The sequence below is a fragment of the Diachasmimorpha longicaudata genome, chromosome 4, assembly GCF_034640455.1.
Source record: "Diachasmimorpha longicaudata isolate KC_UGA_2023 chromosome 4, iyDiaLong2, whole genome shotgun sequence".
NCBI classification, from domain to species: Eukaryota; Metazoa; Arthropoda; class Insecta; order Hymenoptera; family Braconidae; genus Diachasmimorpha; species Diachasmimorpha longicaudata.
Window position 1 is genome coordinate 5,214,048 of NC_087228.1, and position 19,579 is coordinate 5,233,626.

The 19,579-nt window shown below is 35.5% G+C and overlaps 1 long non-coding RNA gene across 5 annotated transcripts in view; it reads left to right on the plus strand.

Annotated features, from left to right (window-relative positions):
- Window positions 1-19,369, plus strand: part of LOC135161113 (uncharacterized) — a 66,987-nt gene extending 47,618 nt beyond the window's left edge. For 3 of the 5 annotated variants that reach the window (XR_010298701.1, XR_010298700.1, XR_010298702.1), the window contains 8 exons: window positions 5,286-5,334; window positions 6,442-6,634; window positions 7,566-7,718; window positions 10,197-10,500; window positions 13,286-13,413; window positions 13,696-14,041; window positions 14,663-17,798; window positions 18,591-19,368. This is a non-coding gene — a long non-coding RNA (uncharacterized LOC135161113). Of the gene's footprint in view, window positions 1-5,285; window positions 5,335-6,441; window positions 6,635-7,565; window positions 7,719-10,196; window positions 10,501-13,285; window positions 13,414-13,695; window positions 14,042-14,662; window positions 17,799-18,590 lie in introns of all 5 variants that reach the window. The other 2 variants (XR_010298704.1, XR_010298703.1) reach the window with 1 other exon arrangement.
- Window positions 19,370-19,579: the final 210 nt, after the last annotated feature.

The window sequence follows — 19,579 nt, forward strand, 5'->3', positions numbered from 1 at the left end:
TTTTTTATATCTGAAGACAATGTGGTAAATAAATATAAATGAATGTGTTCGCACTAATTATTAATGAAATTTATAAATTATTCACAATGGATGCAAAAGGACCGATTAAATAATCCTTAATGTGGTTTTTATTGTTCGAACAGAACATTTTTAAATTACTTTATATCAATTTATACGTCTGTTCACACGATTTTGGTAACAAATTAAAAGAGTTTTATATTTCTTGGAGGTCACGCACTTCCCCTTTGTAAAAAATATTTTTATCACAAGGATTGAAGTTAAGGAGAACCAATCCAGGTACGACCGGGGGATGGAATGAAGATTGGATCAAGCTTGATTTAAAATTCACCAACGTGAATCGAGCCTAGATTCTCAAGATTGAACCAAGTTTGGATAAATTTTGAAAATTCACTGAGTGTTCAGACTAGACTCTTCAGTCTCAACCGAGACTTGATCGACAATCTTCGATGAACCCTTCAAATTGTCCGATTGTTCCCCAATAATTAATTATTGTTGATAACTCCTTGAAGTATTTCAGTGGAATATAATTAGGTGCATTGACGTACGTTATTTATGAACTTAATAATTATATGAGCTGAATGGAACATTAAAGTCTGAGTTCGAATTATTCTTGGAATCAACAATGAAATAATGGTTCATTCTATCCAGCTCCTGGAGGGTCTGGAAGATCAAGACTGTTTCAAGGTTGGATTGAGATTCGAAGGAGCACATACAGTTCCCGCTGGACCAATCAAGGATTCAACGATGGGATCAACATCAAGGCTCGATCTCCAATCCTCGCTGGGCCTTTCGTCATCCCCCTGAACATCATAACCCCAACCTGCCATAATAACAGAATGCAATCAAATAATTATTCATTAATTACCAAACCCAATTACCGCGACTCGATTACTGTATCCTCACGCTGCTAATTATGTTTGATTGTAACAAAACCATTAATTCCAAAATTTACTTACAGTACCCACTTATGATCACGTCATCCCCTCCAACCGGGCCTCAGGCCCCTCATACCCTAGTCAAGTGGCTTTTTGATTCGTCCGATCTTGTAAAGCAGCAAAAAATGATTATGAAAAAATCTGTGATAGTGCAGTTGAACGGAATAAAAAAATTGATAGCGAAGATCACTGAACCGTTGTTAAAGACTCGAAAACAGAATGATCCATGTAATAAGATAAATAGTCACTGCGGTTGGTCGAGAATCGAAATAAATGCTTCATCATCGTGACTAGGTGTCTCGTATTGGTGGTACCTGTCGCCTAAAAAAAATCATATGCGTCTCGGTCAACCGATATTCATCTCATCGTTCGTAACTATTACCGATCGTTCGAATGATTTAAAGTGAGCTCGTCGAGTCATCTTTATTCCTTAATTTCTTATTCCATTTTCGATAGTCCAATGTTCCGGTTTTTGCGCGTAACAGACACGATTAATCGAGTCGGAGACGCGGTTTGATGACGATGAGGATTGCTTCATGCTTTCGAGCAGTGAACTAGGGGGGGTGAGAGGGGGAGGGGTGATTTCCTTTTTGTTTTTACCAGTTTTTCCTATTCAATCGGTTAGATATGGCCACGCCCGAGCGCACGTCAGGACAGGTCGTTACAAGGTAGGATATGTTTCTTCATCTGATGAAAAAAATCAGAAGTTGGAATTAATTATCTTGGATTATAAGGATTGGAAGGTTCTGAGGTAACGATATGGATTAGGTATTTGACTGAGGATTTTTTATTGCTGAATGAATTTGAGGGATCGTGGAAATTCATTATTTATTATAATAATAGGATTGCGATGATATGCAATTAAAAAAATTAATTTTGTTGGATTTGCATGGAATCAAAATTCAATTTTTTGAAATTTCCAATTCGAATCATACATAATATATCGTATATGTATAAATAAGACGTTCTTTCTCTGTGGTGGTAGTCTACGAAGAGAAATATTTGCGTTCAATTAAATATTAAATGGAATTCGATTTAATTTTCCTTTGAAATTCAATGTCTTTAAAGGTCTGTTGAATAATTCGGAATTATAAATGTTAATAATAGAAGTCGATGATAAAAAACAGAGGCCTAATTGATTTCTCTTTCCATAACATTAAAAACCATGATTTCAATATTATAAATGAATGCTAATTACTTATCCAATTTGTACGACTAAAATATACAGTGAAAATGGTGCAATGGTAATGGGATTTCCATGAATGGTATATAAGTAGAAATTACACCAAGAAAGCATTCAGATGATGGCATGTGCATTCGGTTAATCAAATAGTTCGGTTGCCATTTGGGTTAATCAGAGTCACTCCAGAATTTCACAATTTTTATATGTGTAATTACACGTTGAATAATTAAACAAGCTCAACAGACCCGTACGTCCTTAAGAATAGGTACATCTGTTGTTGTTGATAAATTTCATTTCTCACTGAAATTTCAAACAATAATTGGCTAAGTGGCTCTTTACGACTGCACTTGTGTCACGCCACACACATTAATCATTCCTATACGCATTCGTAGAATTAATTAAACTATGTAATAAGGATTTTTCATTTTATCTCGACTCTGGAGATAAAGAATTTCTGATGACAACCGAAGTGTGATCGGTTATGGGACGAGGACGGGGGACTTTGTGGCGGGGGGTGGACGGGCTGGGGGGTAAGAGCTCGTCTGCTCGTTGAAGCGTGGATTAAGATAAACCCTTTATCCGTTTCTCGTCGAACGACTCTTTTCCTTTCCAACCCGTAACGCCGACGATGTAATACGGGAAAAAGTTTCACACAAGTGGGACTTACCTATGTGACGATTATGCATCGCTGACGCGTCTGATAACATCTAGCGTTATCCACTTCAATTTTTTTTTTTCAAAAGAATGCAAGATTTTTTTGTAGGAGTGTATGAGGTGCGTTCTGTGGGTCTTCCAGGTGCATGAGAAGCGGAAAATTTTAGAATTTTTATGGTGCGATTCTGATAAAAATTATTGGGCTGCCGTACAATCTCGGAGGGAACTGCAGCTTGCGAAAAATTACTATGTCGTGTAGTTAAATTTCTCTATCGGCTTAAGAAAACTTTTATGTCGGTCTTGTTAAAATTAAAGGTCTGTTGCAACATTTCCGGGACGAGGTCCAACGTCGGCAATGATCGGCTGTAGTCGGCGCTCTTCGTTAGCCAATCGCAATGAGTTACCGAAGAAGTGCTGTGGGACACAGTAAAAATGGAGGGAGGGCCCAATAAAATAAACTGACCTACATAGGATTTTTTCAAACATTTCTGTCAATTTTTCATTCCAGTTCTTATGAAAAATGATAGACCGTTACATTTTATAGGGCTATATATTATTAATTACAAAATTTACGGGATTCAGGGAATTTTTCCCAGACTTCTATCTCAGTGCAGGGAAAGAATAATTCGTAAGACATTACGTGCCTGTTCCGTAATCTGTCAAAACGGTATTCAGTAAAAATGACAGAACAGTTACGTATTTTTTTACTGAATATTCCATACTTTTTCTGGAAAGTTTTGGACTTTTCCCTGAAAGTTCCCTGAAAAAGTGCGTAACTGTTTCTTAATTTTTACCGAATATTGTTTTGACTGGCAGATTATGGAATGCTCACGTAATTTTTAAAGAATTTTTCTCTGCGTGTGGGATTTTTTCTCTGATTTCTTCAAGAGTCGAACGATCAAATCGATATTGGACTATCTGTAATTGATTTGGTTGTGACAAAATATTTCCCAAATGCCAGAATTATTTTTTTTTCCTGCGGAACGGCGAGTGTATTGATGCTCACGGCTTAAATTCCGAATTTCAGGCACTGGTTCTTCCCTTGAAAATTTATGCAAAAGAAAAATAAGGAAGACGTTAGCCCCAGAGAAGGGAAATATTCAGATAAATTATTGCATTCAAGTTCTTCGTGTCCGCCTTGAGAAATAAAGTAATCCAATTACATATCGTTTCTCAACTATCACCGTTAGTTATCACTCGGCAAACATCATCGACTCGGTAAACAGAGATTAGCGTGAGACCTATGGTTATTGATTCGTTATTATGTTTATTCAATTGTTAAGGAGGTTCGGATAAGCGAAGATAAAAGTTATTTTTCTCAACTTTTCTTTCGTCGATTGATATCGGTAAGAATTGCGCGTTTAATTTGTTCTGTGAGTGACTCAAGAATTGTAATTGTTTTCGGAATTCATTGATCTCTGTAATTTTTTCTTTTGAAATGACAATCATGAACGTTACATTACATTTACGTTACGTTACATTTCTCAGCTATCACTGGGGAGAAAGAAAAAAAATTCTCTCCTAGAATTATATTTATTATTTTTATAAAATATAAAAATAACTGTACCTTTATTATTATTTATAGTTTGTTACTAGGGACGAATTATTCCGAAATTCAGTAACCCCACGATTTCATAATCCATGTGGAAAAAATACGTGAAATTACGTGAAATAATTGATCTTGTTAACGTCAAAGAGAACTTTTTCTAATTGAAAGAAAACAGAATGAAATGAATTTTTCAATCTCCCCATAAACTTTTCTGGTATAATCATAAGTTGCGATAGTTATCAATTATTTTTATTTCATATGATTTCATTCGATTTAATATGATTTCATTTAATTCCATGTGATGTCATTCGATTTCATATGATTTTATTCCATTTTATATAATTTCATCTGTAATCACACGAAGTTCGCTGAAATCTCATGGTTTCAACTATTTCACATAATTTTATACATTTGCATTCACTTTCGAAATCATTTCATCGCGACATAACTCCGCAATTTCACGAGTGAATAGCCCCTCGCTAAATTCGCCTTAAAATTAAAATTCCGGGAAATTCCAAAACCATTTTCCAACTCCCAGTCTTCCTACAATAACCGATAAATAACCCAAATTTCTCAAGAAATAAAATTATCATCTCAATTATCATCACAGCAGCATAAACTCACCTCAATCTTCACATACGCATATTTTACATGGGTTGCATATCTAGTTGCGTTAATTAATCGGAATTTATTGCGAGTTCACATGCACACACTGGTGGCTAGGCAATTAGCGAAATTATTGCGTTAATAAAAAAATTAGAAGAAAGAGGAAAAAAAATATATCATAAAATGTAGATCTCTTTTAACGCTCTGCACGTCCGGTGTGTGAGCACCGTTTGTACCTTTTCATTGAGAATAATTCAGACTAGAAGAGCGCAATGAATTACTATTACAATGAAAAAATCATCGAATGAAGTATTTAATACTGATTTTTAATTTACAGAATGTCCATCAAGAGCAACAGCATATGCAGTTCGACTACTTGAGATGAGGTACATAAAATTAACATATATAAAACAAGTAGACAGGAGTTATGCGACTCTAGATGAGTTATTGAAATGTATGGGAATATTTTCTTTGCAATTAATAAATTGATGGCGAGCTTCTGAATAGTTTATACAATATATTTCTTCCTATTACTTTGTATCCATTAAGAATGTATAGAGATGTAAATAGAAAAATAAGCAAAAACATTTGATGATTTGATTAAACAATCGTTATTTGTTTATTTCTTTTTTCGCTATTTTATTCCGTTGCTTATGATAACGGACATCAGCACTAAAATTTTGAGATTTAGAAAAATGAACTCGATCCAGTCAGTTCTGAAATGTTCTACGTAATCATTTTTACTAATAATCTAATATGTACGGAACTAATAATTCAATTAAGATCATTTTCGATGCCATTTGTTGGAGTGATAAAAGGAAGAAATCATCTAAATTTTAAGTTGATAGTTCGATTTTTGCGCGGATAAGGGTGAACACTATTTTTTTTTAACACAATGCTGACGTTAACTATGATTTCTTGTGGGTTTACTTTCCAATTCTTGATTGATTCCAATCGATCCAATCATTACGAAATAGGTAAAAAGAAAAAAACTGAATACTTTGCTTAGTTTTAGAAATATTTCGAAAAAATTATTTATAAACAAATTACGATTTCTCGAAAACAACTTAACTGATCGAGCTAAATCTCGGTTCAGAGTCAGTGTCAACTCTTACCTACTACTTAACAAAATTTCAATTAAAAAAAAATTTTTTTACTCACCGATATCTTCTCTTAATTAAAAAATGGCGGTTGACATTTTCTAAAAAATTGGTATTTTTACTTTTTAGACAATTTTACATTGTTTACAAATAAAATATGTTTTTTTAATTCGACACGGAACCACAGCAATGTTTTCCTTTTGGAAAAAAATAAAATAAAATAAAGTATATAAAATATCAATCAACCGATTGGAATTCACAACCTAACGTTATCCAAACCAGATTAAAGACCAGAGAGAGCGCGAGAGAGGGGTTGAAAGTCATTATGGCAAAGTAATTTCCAACTAAGTAAAGCAATAAATACATAATGCATCGTGTTGAATTTTCCCACAGGCGTGCGTAGTCCAGCGTTTATATACGCGTCGATATCCAGTCAACTATACAAGCCAGTTCCATGAAATCATGCATCACCAGGAGAGATGGAATGGCAACTGGAAAAGATGTTACGAGAGGATGGGATTTATTTGCACGTACAATCGAAACGACTTTAGTCCGTGGATTCAATGATAGGAGAATAGAGTCTCAAGTAAGAATACTGGTGCTATGTCGGGTGATGCCAGTGAGGATTCATCCCAAAGTTTTTTTTTGTCATCGTTTCAACTCGATACTCAGAGATCACGGGGGGTTGAGAACTCCAGCGTGACGTCGAGACTGAATATTGACGAGGGAATGAGATGACGTTTTGAAATGGGAAGAGACGATTTATTAATGGAGCTCTACTCTTTAAGTAAATTCAAACATTGCCGAAAAAACTACATTAATTTTTTTCGAATACTCGATCACATTTGCAATCACCATTTTTTTCACAGAAAAAAATAATAAATTTAAAATACGCGATTCAAAACGTAATTCAGGGGATTCTTGCAAATTGAAATTACCAGTTTCAAAACTTAAATGATGTTTCAAAAAACCGTGACTTATGAGTTTGAAATCGGAATTTGCATTTTAAAAATCATAATTTATGGGTTCTAAGTGTAATTAATGCATTAGCATTAAACATAGCTCTAGAATTTTAATTTCAAAAAATACTATTTGAGCTTTGGCATTAAAAATGCGATATCAAAAATATTTTTAGCTATATTATTAATTTTTCGTCAACTTACAATATATCGTACCACCTAATTATTGAAGTATTCTTAATTTAATTGGCGATAGTAAAATTATTAGCAATTTCAATTTTACATCAACTATTAACTGAATAATTTGTAACATCTTAAAAATAATATAATCTGACGTTTGAATATCGCGGAACGAGAGCATCGATTCTACCTGAGTATATTCCAGTTTGAAATCTCGACTCCCTTTTGCCCCCGGGAAAGTGTGAAAACCCCTGCAAATTCCCAGCAATCAACATTCTCCATCCTAATGTTAATTCATGAATCAATTGCTAATTTCCAGACAAACTTTCATTTTTTGTCGATAGTTTTTCATTCAGCATTTGTTTCCCCTCATTCCAGCTGATAATTGAAGTGGTCAGCATCTCATTCAGCTAAATATGTCCACCGAGTGAACCCGACGAGACACGATTATGCTCAACGATAGTTACACAGTTGGTGGAAGACTGAAAGGGCACACATCAGACTGAAGAAAAGTGCTCGGACGATTTCTCGGTAAGCACAAAATCGGCGTCAGAGACGTAACGGTGATGCAACTTAACGGTTTCTATGACCCGCATCCTGTTCTTCCTGTTAAAGTAGACACGCGATTAGTCATGATTAGAAGGAATAGATTGGGTGGAGGGATGGATGATCTTTGAGTGAGCGAGATGAGGAGGACTTAATGGACAGGACTTTTAGTATTGTCGTGCTTGAAGGTCATCACATGGACCAGAATTCTTCGGGGTTGAGTTAAATATCCTACCAAAAACCTGAGATAGAGAGAATGCTATTGTCTCAGTTGTGATTTTTGTTGCATTGTTTATTTCTAATATTTTAGGATCCCAACAATTAGGAGTAGGATAAATCTAGGAGTTATCCTACTCCTAATTGTTTGGCTCCTAAAATATTAGGAGTAGGATAACTCCTAGATTTATCCTACTCCTGATGGATTTATCAGAGGACTCTGGACGTAGACATGTGATTAAAATAACACGACAGTTTACTGTTCACTAAATTTACTCTCCATCTGCACCTGCCATACGTCGAACCCGAACTCCAACTCAAAAATAACGAACTCTTAATCCTTTCATCTCAAGGACATTTATTTTCTCACTTCCGTTTACTCCTGAACTGTAGAACCTTTGTCGTGGATAAGTGACCTCACGAGGAGTCATACAGGCCACCCTCAGTCATCCAAGAAATACCCAAAATCCTGATCCCAATCGTTATAAACCGGATACGTCACGCAGATACTTTTGCTTTCACAGTACAATTGTTTATGTTCCAAATACACAAATTAAAAACAGAAAAAATTGATGTTTGTTCTGTTGTAGGCCCACTATTTTAGAATATTTAAAACAAGGTCCCCACCATCTGTTGGAACCCTCACTCCTGTCTACCATTTTTCCATTTTCAAAATCCCTTCAAATCATTTTACGACATTGCAAGCATAATAAAAAGATTCATCAACACATGTCCACAATCTTCGCTGATGTCCCATCAACCCCTCGAACCCCTAATTTGGGACTTCTCCCAATACTCCTAGACAACCTTCTCCGTATACTGATAAGGCCAACCCCTCGAGGTCATGCTCACCCAATGGCCCACTTTGGGGCCTTCTCCTTCCCTCGTCTTTCCACCCCCATTTTTCAATATTTTGCACCCCAGATTGAAATTTTCAATTATTTAATATAATGAAATTTTCCGTGCCTGAATTAACAATTTTCCTAGCCACCATTTTGCGCCTTAATAACCAAATCATGATTTTCCTGACAATTTCATGATTCCAAAGACGTCTCCTCCTCATAAAACTTTATTTTTCTCCCTGTCCTCATTAGATTTTCCTCTTTTCATTTGGAATTTTCCTTGACACCTGCCCTTATTGTCTTTATTTCTCGGCTAATTGCATTCACCTGGTAGTGCAAACATAATAACGTACACATGCGATGGTAAAGAAAATAAGTAAAAAGCCCTCGACTGCATGAATTATCTCTTCCAATGCTTTATTTCCCTGTGCTCATTATCTATAAATAATATATGTATATATCACGATTTAAAAATCGAGTTTGCATGACCACGATGGCTCTTAAGGTACACCTTAATAAGCGGTTCGCCGGGGAGAAAGAACAATCCGATTAATTTGAGAGTGGTCTGGGCATAGGGATCATCGGCGTATCGTGTATATAATCATAGTATTTTCTTCCATTGCTCGAACGTGACTTCAACTGTTGACCAGAAGACTTTGTGTTTCTCCTTCTCTCATTTTCTTCCTCGAAATTAATTATGTTTTTCATTGTTCCAATTTCAATCTTTTCATTCTCAAATGCATTTCCAACCGCGACTAGTTCAGTTCTATTTTATTATTTTTCCCTCGAAATGACAGCAACCAATCGTTCGATTCCCCCATTTTCTAATTTCGTTGAGAAATTATGCAGAATGTCTATGAGAAAATATATTGTCAAGTAAACAGTAAAAAAAATTTCATCCAAAAATATATTCTGGCTCAACTTAATATTGTGATGTGATATATTCATCAATAAAATCGTATCAATAAATATATTTACCAATAATGGTTTATTTTTAACAACAAAATATGTAGCCGTCGATACATAGTTTTTGAGATACTTAGATTTTTCTGTTTTTGACTCGAAATCTTTGTTTGCGCTCTAACTGGAGAAACAATTGAGATATGAAAGTGAAATAACCTTTGAAACTGTCCCTTGTCCTCAGGAGAATCGGTATAAATGATGGACTCAATCAGTCAGTTAGACTCAAAGATCTTCAACTTTGTATCTAAAAATAATGTCCTTTATATTTCAATAACTAATCAACCGATCTCGATAATTTTTTTTTTTTAATATTCGGCTTCATCTCCCTCATCCAAATCCATCAAAATATCACACTCGTCCATACAAAGTTTCTGTGCTATTTATAATTTTCTGTTTTTGAGTTGAAATTCTCATTCATTCTCTCACTCCTTCAATTTTACAGGTGTTTTGGTACAAAAATGGATCTATTCACTTTGTCATCCGGACGCACACGTGAGGATGATGTTTTAAGGTGCTTGGACTCAGCGGGGGCTCGTATACAGTAATCTGAGTAGTCAGGCTCTTTCCTCGCGTGTATCCAGATCCCATCTCACTGATTCTGAACTCACAGCGGCCAAAGGACAGAGGTATTCTGCTTTGACAATGCCGACTCACGTCCACCCGCCCATCCGCGGCGATCTGGTTCACTCCTGGCGGGATCTGGTGGGCGTCCCAGATCGCACTATGAAGGAGATGTAATAAAAGAGGTGAATAAACATCAGTGTCGCTAAACAAATGGCACATAAAATGTTGAAGTGAATTCCTCGAATGAATTACATCAGTTAAATAGGCTGACGGTTTATAAGTTAGAAGGGAGATAATTTTGGACGAAAATCAGACTTCCAGAGAGCAAAAGGTGGGACGAAGATTAGTTTTATCGTTAAAGTGAGACTCCAAAATCCAATTTTTCTAACAAAACTTGACCTTAAAAATTGTTCAACGTCAGTTTGTTCCACGAGTCGCTCTCTGGAGCTGTAATTTTTATCCAAAATTTGTTTCTGCGCACGATTATTAGTTGTCATATATTCCTATGATTATTGTTAACTTCGTGATACAGGAAAGCTATAGTCATCAGACAGAAACGTTGTAAGGTCTCCACTATGTTTATAAAGGAGACTGGTGGCGCCGTATTTGATTTTCCCGCCTGGAATATGACCATATGGCGGGAAATTCAAATTTATATACATCGACCAATGAGGAAACAGTCTTATGTATAAAATTATAATTACGATTTTGGCTGAATTAATTCTCGTCTATTTATTTATAACAATTGAAGTATTTAAACTTCGATTTTGCTGAAGGAATTAATTTGTTAAAACAAGAGCAGTCATTGTTGGCTATTGATCGGATTTTTATGAATATCTCGGAACTTAGGGAAGATCGGACAATTTTTATCATGACCTTTTTTGTAGAGTGACCGAAGTCCTATAATAAATGTTTTCACTAAAATTTCGCTATCTCTCTTAATTTCTGAGATATTTATCAAAAACTCCACTCACAAATAATTCAACTCGTCTCATTTTCCCACTTCACTGCTGATTAAGTCCGACTTCTAAATCCTCAAGGTTTAATTTGCCAACAATTCATTGACTCTTTTCATATTAAAATATTTTGACTCTTTCAGTGATATCATTATTTTAAAATAAAATCCAACCACTACACACGTGTAATTATGAAGATGGGTGTGATTGTTACCCAATTATTTCTCCATTGATCCAAAATAGGAAGTATTCAGTCACATTTTGACACGACATTTCCTCATCCAAGTGAATTCCCTCTTGACGCAACGTTTCCCTCGACCCAACGATTTATTGCTCGAGTTTCGCATTAATGTTTCTCACCTAATTATGCTTGCACACTCGCCGCCAGGGAGGAATCTAAGATCTGACTGACGGGCGTTATGCAGAGTCACGCCAAGTTCTTATTTAGATAAGAGATCGGTTACTCGGATTAATTATAAATATGATTATTTTTTTCTTCTTTGAATTTTTTTTACCTTTCAGTATTATTTATTGCGATATTGTACTATGCTAATAATAAGATACCCCGCACCTCGTGAGTGTTAAATAAATCCTCACTTCGTATTAGGCACAGCCTTTGGCTCAACTCTGCCGGCTGATAATTACCGAGCAAAACACACGGAATTTATCAGCGGTGCGTCAGAGAGAAAGAAAAAAATGTATTTATGAATTTTCTATTCAATGAATATTCGCAACTCGTTACATTATTTCTCTTCCTTTCATATTCAAGATAAATACATTTGATAAATAACCTAATTAAAACTTGAGAAACGAGGGAAAAGAATATGAAAAAAAATAGAAACTTGACAAGGGATTTTAAATGTTTTGATGAACATTATCAATGGAATAACAAACAAGGGGTGTGCAAGGTGCGAGTTTAATGCGAGTTATTTAATTTCAAGAGGATAATACGTGAATGGGCATTAAAATTATATTTATCCAGTGGCAAATGTTATATATCTTGGCTGACACTTAAATATATTCATTGAAATTAAAAAATAAATTAATAATTGATCGAATGTTGGGTTGAATTTTCAGTCAATCAAATAATCAATGAGGTAGTCAAATAATTATCCTGAGGCAGTTTAAATGAATGCTTAGTTCAACTGGTAAAATTATTGTTATGAATTGTTGGATAGGGAAAAGAGATTAAGTCTTTAATAAGAATGTGATGTATTTTCACTTCGAACAGGAAAATAATTGTGCTCGGGACAGTAATTTCTCAGACTTTTCTCTCCGTGTACGAAAATCGCATAATTGCCTTCTGAATAAGTTCCAAAACTTGGACAACTGGTTTACGATGGCGAGGATCTTTCCCCTGTATTTCCTCATAGAACAATTCATCTGTTCCAAACCACATTCATTAAGCATAAGCGAACCGTAGATTTGAATGTGAACAATTGAATATTCGTTAAACAGTTAACGAATGGCTCACTTCGATTGCGATTGTCACGTCCTACGAGGTCTACCAACTACACATTCATTAACAATTAACCCATCAACATATGATGGTACCAAATGGGCCCTAACTTGCAACCAAAACCCATTAGTTTGTACTCATTAATTCATTCCCTCACCGCACATTCAATTCGGTCGATGTGGACAAGTTCGGGGTTGGGAAATCGATAATTTTTTGTTCCCCCTCTTTTCCAATATAAAATTTTTACTAATTATCTCTCAAGAAACGCTACCCACCCCCCTTGACCTCAACAGAATCGTCATCAACTGATAACGGAAACCATATACCTCTCACCCAATGCCCCTGAATCAGGTTTTTCGACAGGACAATAAAGAAATGGGAGCAGGTGAATTAAATCATGGAAGATGTCGATTACGTATTGCAGCGATTAAACTGCATCAATTTAGTCGAACATAATAACCGGTGGTGAATCAAAGTCGATTGAGCACTGTAATTTCATTGATAATATTTAAATAGGGGCCTTTAATACCCATTCACTTTTTTTTTCTCTAGCAATTGTGCATACGCGGATGAAGAGGAAGCGATCCTGAGAATCGAGGAGGAGAGGGCGTACTGTTTATCGAGTGTGTTGCCCCATTATTATTTCATCGAACTCTTTCATGGAGCTGTTGCTAATCGAGGTATACGCATGTTCCAACGATAACTCCCCAGGATTGCCAGCTGCCCTGATCTCTGGTATGGTATGAGGTATTGCCGACATTGGGCCGAGATACGGCCAATGTTGGCCCACCCTCGGCCGACTGTCGGCGATATCGCGGTTGGTACCAGGGCATCCGTTCCTCCATCCCTTCAATTCTTGTTCTATCCTTTCCCCTCCCCCTCTCCTGACAATGTAATAAACCACCAGTGTGATTGATCTCATGTACGCCACGACTAATGCTTATCTCTTGTGTATTTTTCAGGTAACTCAGCTGTTTTTTCACTTCATGAAATATATTCGATGGTGAAAAGCCCGTCGAACGTTACTCTTGTGGGGATTTTTTTTCCCTCGTCATTCAACAACGAGATATGTGGATACTTCGATTTGATGGAATCTAATTGGATATGAAATTAAGTCAACGAAATTCCAACAAAAATCCGGCGCCACTGGATATTTGAAATTTATATTTTTCGAAGCTGCGCTTACAAACGCGTTTGTGCATTCGTCATCTTTTTCTACTGGGAGTCACTCGTCGATGGAACTCGGAACCAAATGTCGATAAAAATTGGTTCGGTGACATGAAGAATTATGGAGAATATTGAATACAGGTGCGGGGTGAATTTCATGTCTTTATTGTAATAATTTTTGGTTTTATTTGGGCGATTGTTATCTGATCGGGTGTCGTCTGGATGGCGGGGGATTTCGGGGGCGAGGGCAGGTGATGGGGTATTTTGAACTGGTCGGAAGGAGGTGTTTCTTTTGATAATGACATGTGTTCAGAAAAAATTTTTATTCTTTTGAAATAAAGTTTATAGCGGAATGGCGGGAAAAAAATTAAAGTTTAGAGCCCCTTGAGTTTTTAGTTTTAGGGGGGTGGGATTATAAGTGAAATTTATAGGTAAAAAAGTCACGAAATTTCAGAAATGTCAGGTGTCAATTGAAAAGTTTCTCTGAAAATTCAGTAAAATGCCGAAATTAAAATTTTAAAATTGTAATTTTGTTAAAATTCAGGCAGTTAAATTAGTAGTTGATTAGGGGTAGTTAAAATTGAATTTGTAGTTTGAGTAGTTAAGTAATAAAATAATAAAATAAATAAATAATTGTTTCCTTACCCCAATCAAATTATTTTTCTCCGAATCCCCAGAAAAATTTATTTTCCCAAAAAAAATTCCAAGATGATTAAAAAATTTCGATTAAAAATTTTGTTACCTCAAAAAATTCTTTTTCAGTTGCAACAGACAGACATCCACCGATGGAACACCTGACATCTACTGGAGATAGCGCGAAAAATCCAAGAATTTTCCCGCCTAAAATTCCTGAAAACTGATGAACTCCTGGGATAGCCGGAGCATTATGCAACGAATTGGGTGTCGAATATTTCGGTATCATTGTTCTTCGATGAATAAAGGAAAACAACGTGAAGGAGAATGCAAAGAAGAAAGAGGAAAAAACTACCGAGTCGACTCGTTCATCGTTCTCTTTCTCGGGAGTTGACCGGGTAGAAAGCAAACGACGCAAAAACTGGGCAAAGGCATTGTGCCCAGACTACTCCGGTGAGGCAACATTGGACAACGCCAAAAGCCATGTGCATACCAACCTTCCTGTGTGATGCCTTTTGCCAACCACCTGAAAATCTCAGCAGGCATCGGTGGATTTGATTTTTAAATGCAAACAAATCTACATCGTGACAAAAGGACCGCCGTCCCGTCACTCACTGGTTCCTCAACTCTCGTACGAACCTCTCATTGGGATTTTTTCAATCATCCGTGGGCATGTCTCTACCGTTGGTAATTGTTGATGAACGACTGTAGAGTGATGACCCACACGTTATATCGATGACCCGATTTATTTCCGTCAAAACATGATTTTTTTAAAATGTTAGATAAATAATAGAAATTTTTTGTTCAATGAAATTGCACAGCCAAAGGAAAGAGTGTGTTGACTTTAAAAAAAGGGGTTCTATAGTTTTCAATTTTTATATTAAAATTGACAAATATCAAGTAATTGTTGTATTATAAAAAACAAATTTTATTAGGACAATTATGGATAAGACTGTGGAAAGCAATGGAAAGAGCAATTCGGGAATAATGTTATTTGAAATATTATTATTGCTACAAAGCATTGAAAATTATAATCTTCCTGTGAATTGAGGTGAACGGATATTTTTGTTATTTTGGACCTTCGACACAGACATTTTCTGTGAAGTTAACGAAGGAGAATAAATAAATACATCATATATATTTTATGTTCTAAATTAAACATTCAATAGAATTTATTATAATTATAAAAGATGTGCCCAGAGGACCACAACCCACCGGACGTTTTGTCAAGTCAGCTCACGTTTTTCATGGAATTTACGATATTAACAACAGCGATCATTAAATTTATTGTACTTAAAATCGACATAACAATGTTGAATGAATTACTAAATGACTCTTTTGAGGTTTCTCTGGTATTTAAATATTTATACTTAATTTTGGATGATTTAATATAGATTTACTCTACTGTAAACTCTCTTAGATATACACTTGAATGAAAAAAACTAAAAGTGAAAATGTATTTCACTCAATCTCCAGTAGACCAGAGATTTCAATTAAAACATGATATGTTTTGTTGAAGCTTCGCGAATTTTAGCAAAAATTTACTGAGGAAGTAGGAAAATTGGTCCACTGTGTTAAAACGTGAGCTATTAAATAATAATATAAATTGAAAACTTTATATTTTTTTCTCAATGTAAGGTAACTGCTGCAGTTTCTGATTAGTTACATCCAGTGATGAGAATGAAAGGTGCCTAAAAAAGGTCAATCAAAACCGATTGAAACTTCTTTTAACTTCAACTGTGGATATTTATTAATAAGTATCAATAAATTTGCTTCAGCTGAACATTAAATAATTGATTAAAATCACAGTTCTGAAGAATTCAATTTTGTGGAGTTTCTGATCACGATATGATGCGGTTTCTAATCACGAAAATATGTGGTTTAGAATTCATGTAGAAATTCTTGTTTGATAATCAGAGCCGATAGCTGATCACTGATAGCCAAAATACTGTTCATCTTAAAAAATTCAGGAACTCAGTTATCAGTGCTCCATTGATATATAGTTTATATCAATCATTATTGTCACTGCAGATCAATATGATCATCAAGACAAGAGAAAACTATATGAATATCCAAGTTGAATACCACTGATTAACAACTGGAGCAGCTTAGAATTTTGTACTAATTAATACTAATTGGCGTAGGCTGTTTAATATTCCGAGTCATTTATTATTAATTGAAGATGTGATACCAACTATTATCACACTAACTCATCACTTACATGATGAAATACCACTGCTAGAAATGCACTTGCGCTGCTACTTCACTCCCCAATAAACCATTGAAATTGGCAGCTTGTCAGGTCCATGGCATTTCACGAATTATTTTGACGGTATCCAGAGCCTATTGGTCACATGATTCCAATTGAAAATTAAACTAGAATCTGCATTCTTTTCTTTATCGCTAACAAAACTGTCGATAATTCGATCAAAACTCACCAAATCCTCAAAAATACGGATCAGTGATCGGAGACTACTCACGATCAGAAATACCCGCAGTTACCTTACGATCAATAAATTGTATTATAATAATTATATGGGAAAATCCCCAATTTACCACTCAAAAACATCCCCAATCCCACACAAAAATTTCGTGAAAAATTTGATCCCGATAAATTTAAAACAATTGCTTCCATTCCAAAACAATAAAATCCGAACCAGCAATCACTATTCCCTCAGAACTATTGACTGAACAACTAAAAATAATTCTCATATTTTCTCTCTCCATGTACATCTCGTCAGTACATAGCTCCATGTATTCTCCACTGCATTAATAACTTATAAAAGAAATGAAACAGACAGAGAATGACGATCCCCGAGTCGCGCCGACTGTTGGCCTGTTATACATTGATGACCATGGAAGAGAGGGAAACATAATTACCCCTGGATTAATGAGACGGCATAATTGCACGATAATCGACGATCGTTTTATTAGACCGAGCAACGTAAGGCAGAGACTCCCCATCGCATATTATTAAAAGCCCTTCAACGTTAAGATCAAGGGACAAAATACAACGTTGAGTATGTTTGGATGGCCAGAAATGACAATTACCCTTGTACGGTGGAATGGGGATGAGGGCACATCATTGGATCAAGTTAAAGAAACACCGCCACTGAGACTCAAACAATCCATGGAATGCAACGTCATTGGTTCAACCCAGTGCTCCTGGTGGATGGACCCATGGATTGTGGGATCCAAAAATCCTCAAGCGTATGACAACGACTATGAAGATGGTGATCCATGATTAAACAAGAAAAACTAACAGGCATGTTACTACATTTATTTTTGTTAATTACACGTTCAATTTTTCTCTTTGGAATATCAACGTTGTCATTTTTCGTTGAATTTTTATTTTTTTTTCTGGTGAACTGCTTCACTCGGTTTATTTGGAGTTCATGTTTGGATGTCATTTTTCTTGCGACGATTTACTCGATTGGAACATTCCGAGAGACTATTAGTCCAGGCGTCAAGGGTTTTTGAGTCGAAAAATTCCTATAAAAGGTTCTTCTGTATTTCTATCTTTCATATTAATGTTATGAAAGAGAAAGACGAAAAATTCCTCTCCAAATTCAGCTCGGAAGTATTGTGCAAACAATTGAAATCCGCGATTTTATCGTTTTTATTCCCTATCTCGATAAATATTAACAATACAGAAAAACACATAAATACAAAATTGTTGCTTATAAAATTAGGAACAAAAAAGGTCTGAACCTTTTTTTTAATGTAACGATCGAATCGGAGATACTCGCGCGTGAAAGGGCGCGCCGAACTCGCCAACTTGTGTATTGACCGGTATAGGCGAACCGCTCATTCGCTTGGTACTCCACTATGCAACAATCATCTGTAAATAATATTCAAATGATTTTAGGTACGAAATGAGGTGAAATGATAGGAAAATTGTTTGCAAAAGTGTAAATTCACACATAAATTCAAATGCAAAAACAGTTATTATTATTATGTAGTGTTACTAAAAAAATACGCATTTTCACAACAATTTTTATCAAACAATATATTACCATTGCCATTATTATTATTGTAATTTGAATTATTATTGCAGGTAAATACGCTGCCCCTCTCCTGTCATCCAAAAAGATCTACAAGGGGACCGCAGCTGGAAAAACACAAAGTTGAGCGCAAGCTTTGCGCGCTTGTATTTTCAAAACTATCATCAAAATAATAAAAAATGTAGAAACCTTTTTTATGTGGAATTTCATAAGGAAGAATTTTGTATTGATTTATTTTTTTGTTAGGGACGATATTCACGCAGATATTCATATTCTTCGTGATATTCTCCAGTGAAAATATCAGCCCAGCCTCAAGTTTGATCAGAATTTGATATCACGGTAGTCAGGTCCGCCTGATCGTGCGAAACTTGAAGAATTCATCGATCTTTGATTTACTCAACCTAATCTCCATTACCCTGATCAACTTCTGACACGGCGAGGTTCACCTAAACCTGCGGTTCTTACATCTGTAATCCCTTTCATCAAATCGCGATGAAGTGGGAAATTGTATTTTCCTAAAAGACAATGCAGTCGTGTTGATTAAGACTCGAATATAAAAGTCGCCAGGTATTTCGTATCACCAAGGACTTACTCCATTATCACCAATGAAAAATATTGAGACAAAAATGAATCGTCTGTCTATAGTTGTTTTCACTCCATCTCAGTATATTATAATTTTTATAGTTTTTCTCCAAACAGTACCGAAATGTTTAGAACGATTTCCATAAATAGAACTATGGAAGAAACAGAAAGGGATGAATAAACAAGGGCCTTTTGTCAAATAGGTCTAGAGTGTGAAATCTTTGCTCACCAAGAGTCAGTTGATCTGGAGACATCATACCAGAAAGACCTACCTTCTGCGTGTGATACTAAATAATTAAAGTTAATAGTTAAATCGTTTTTATATTATTGAGACAATCCCTATCCACAATCCACAAATAAATCCCTGAATATTTCAATAAAAAAATAATCCGTCAGTTTAAGCAAATTTTTCTCTCAGTGTGGCAATCGCTAAATATGAAAGTCCTGGTATTCCTCCAGA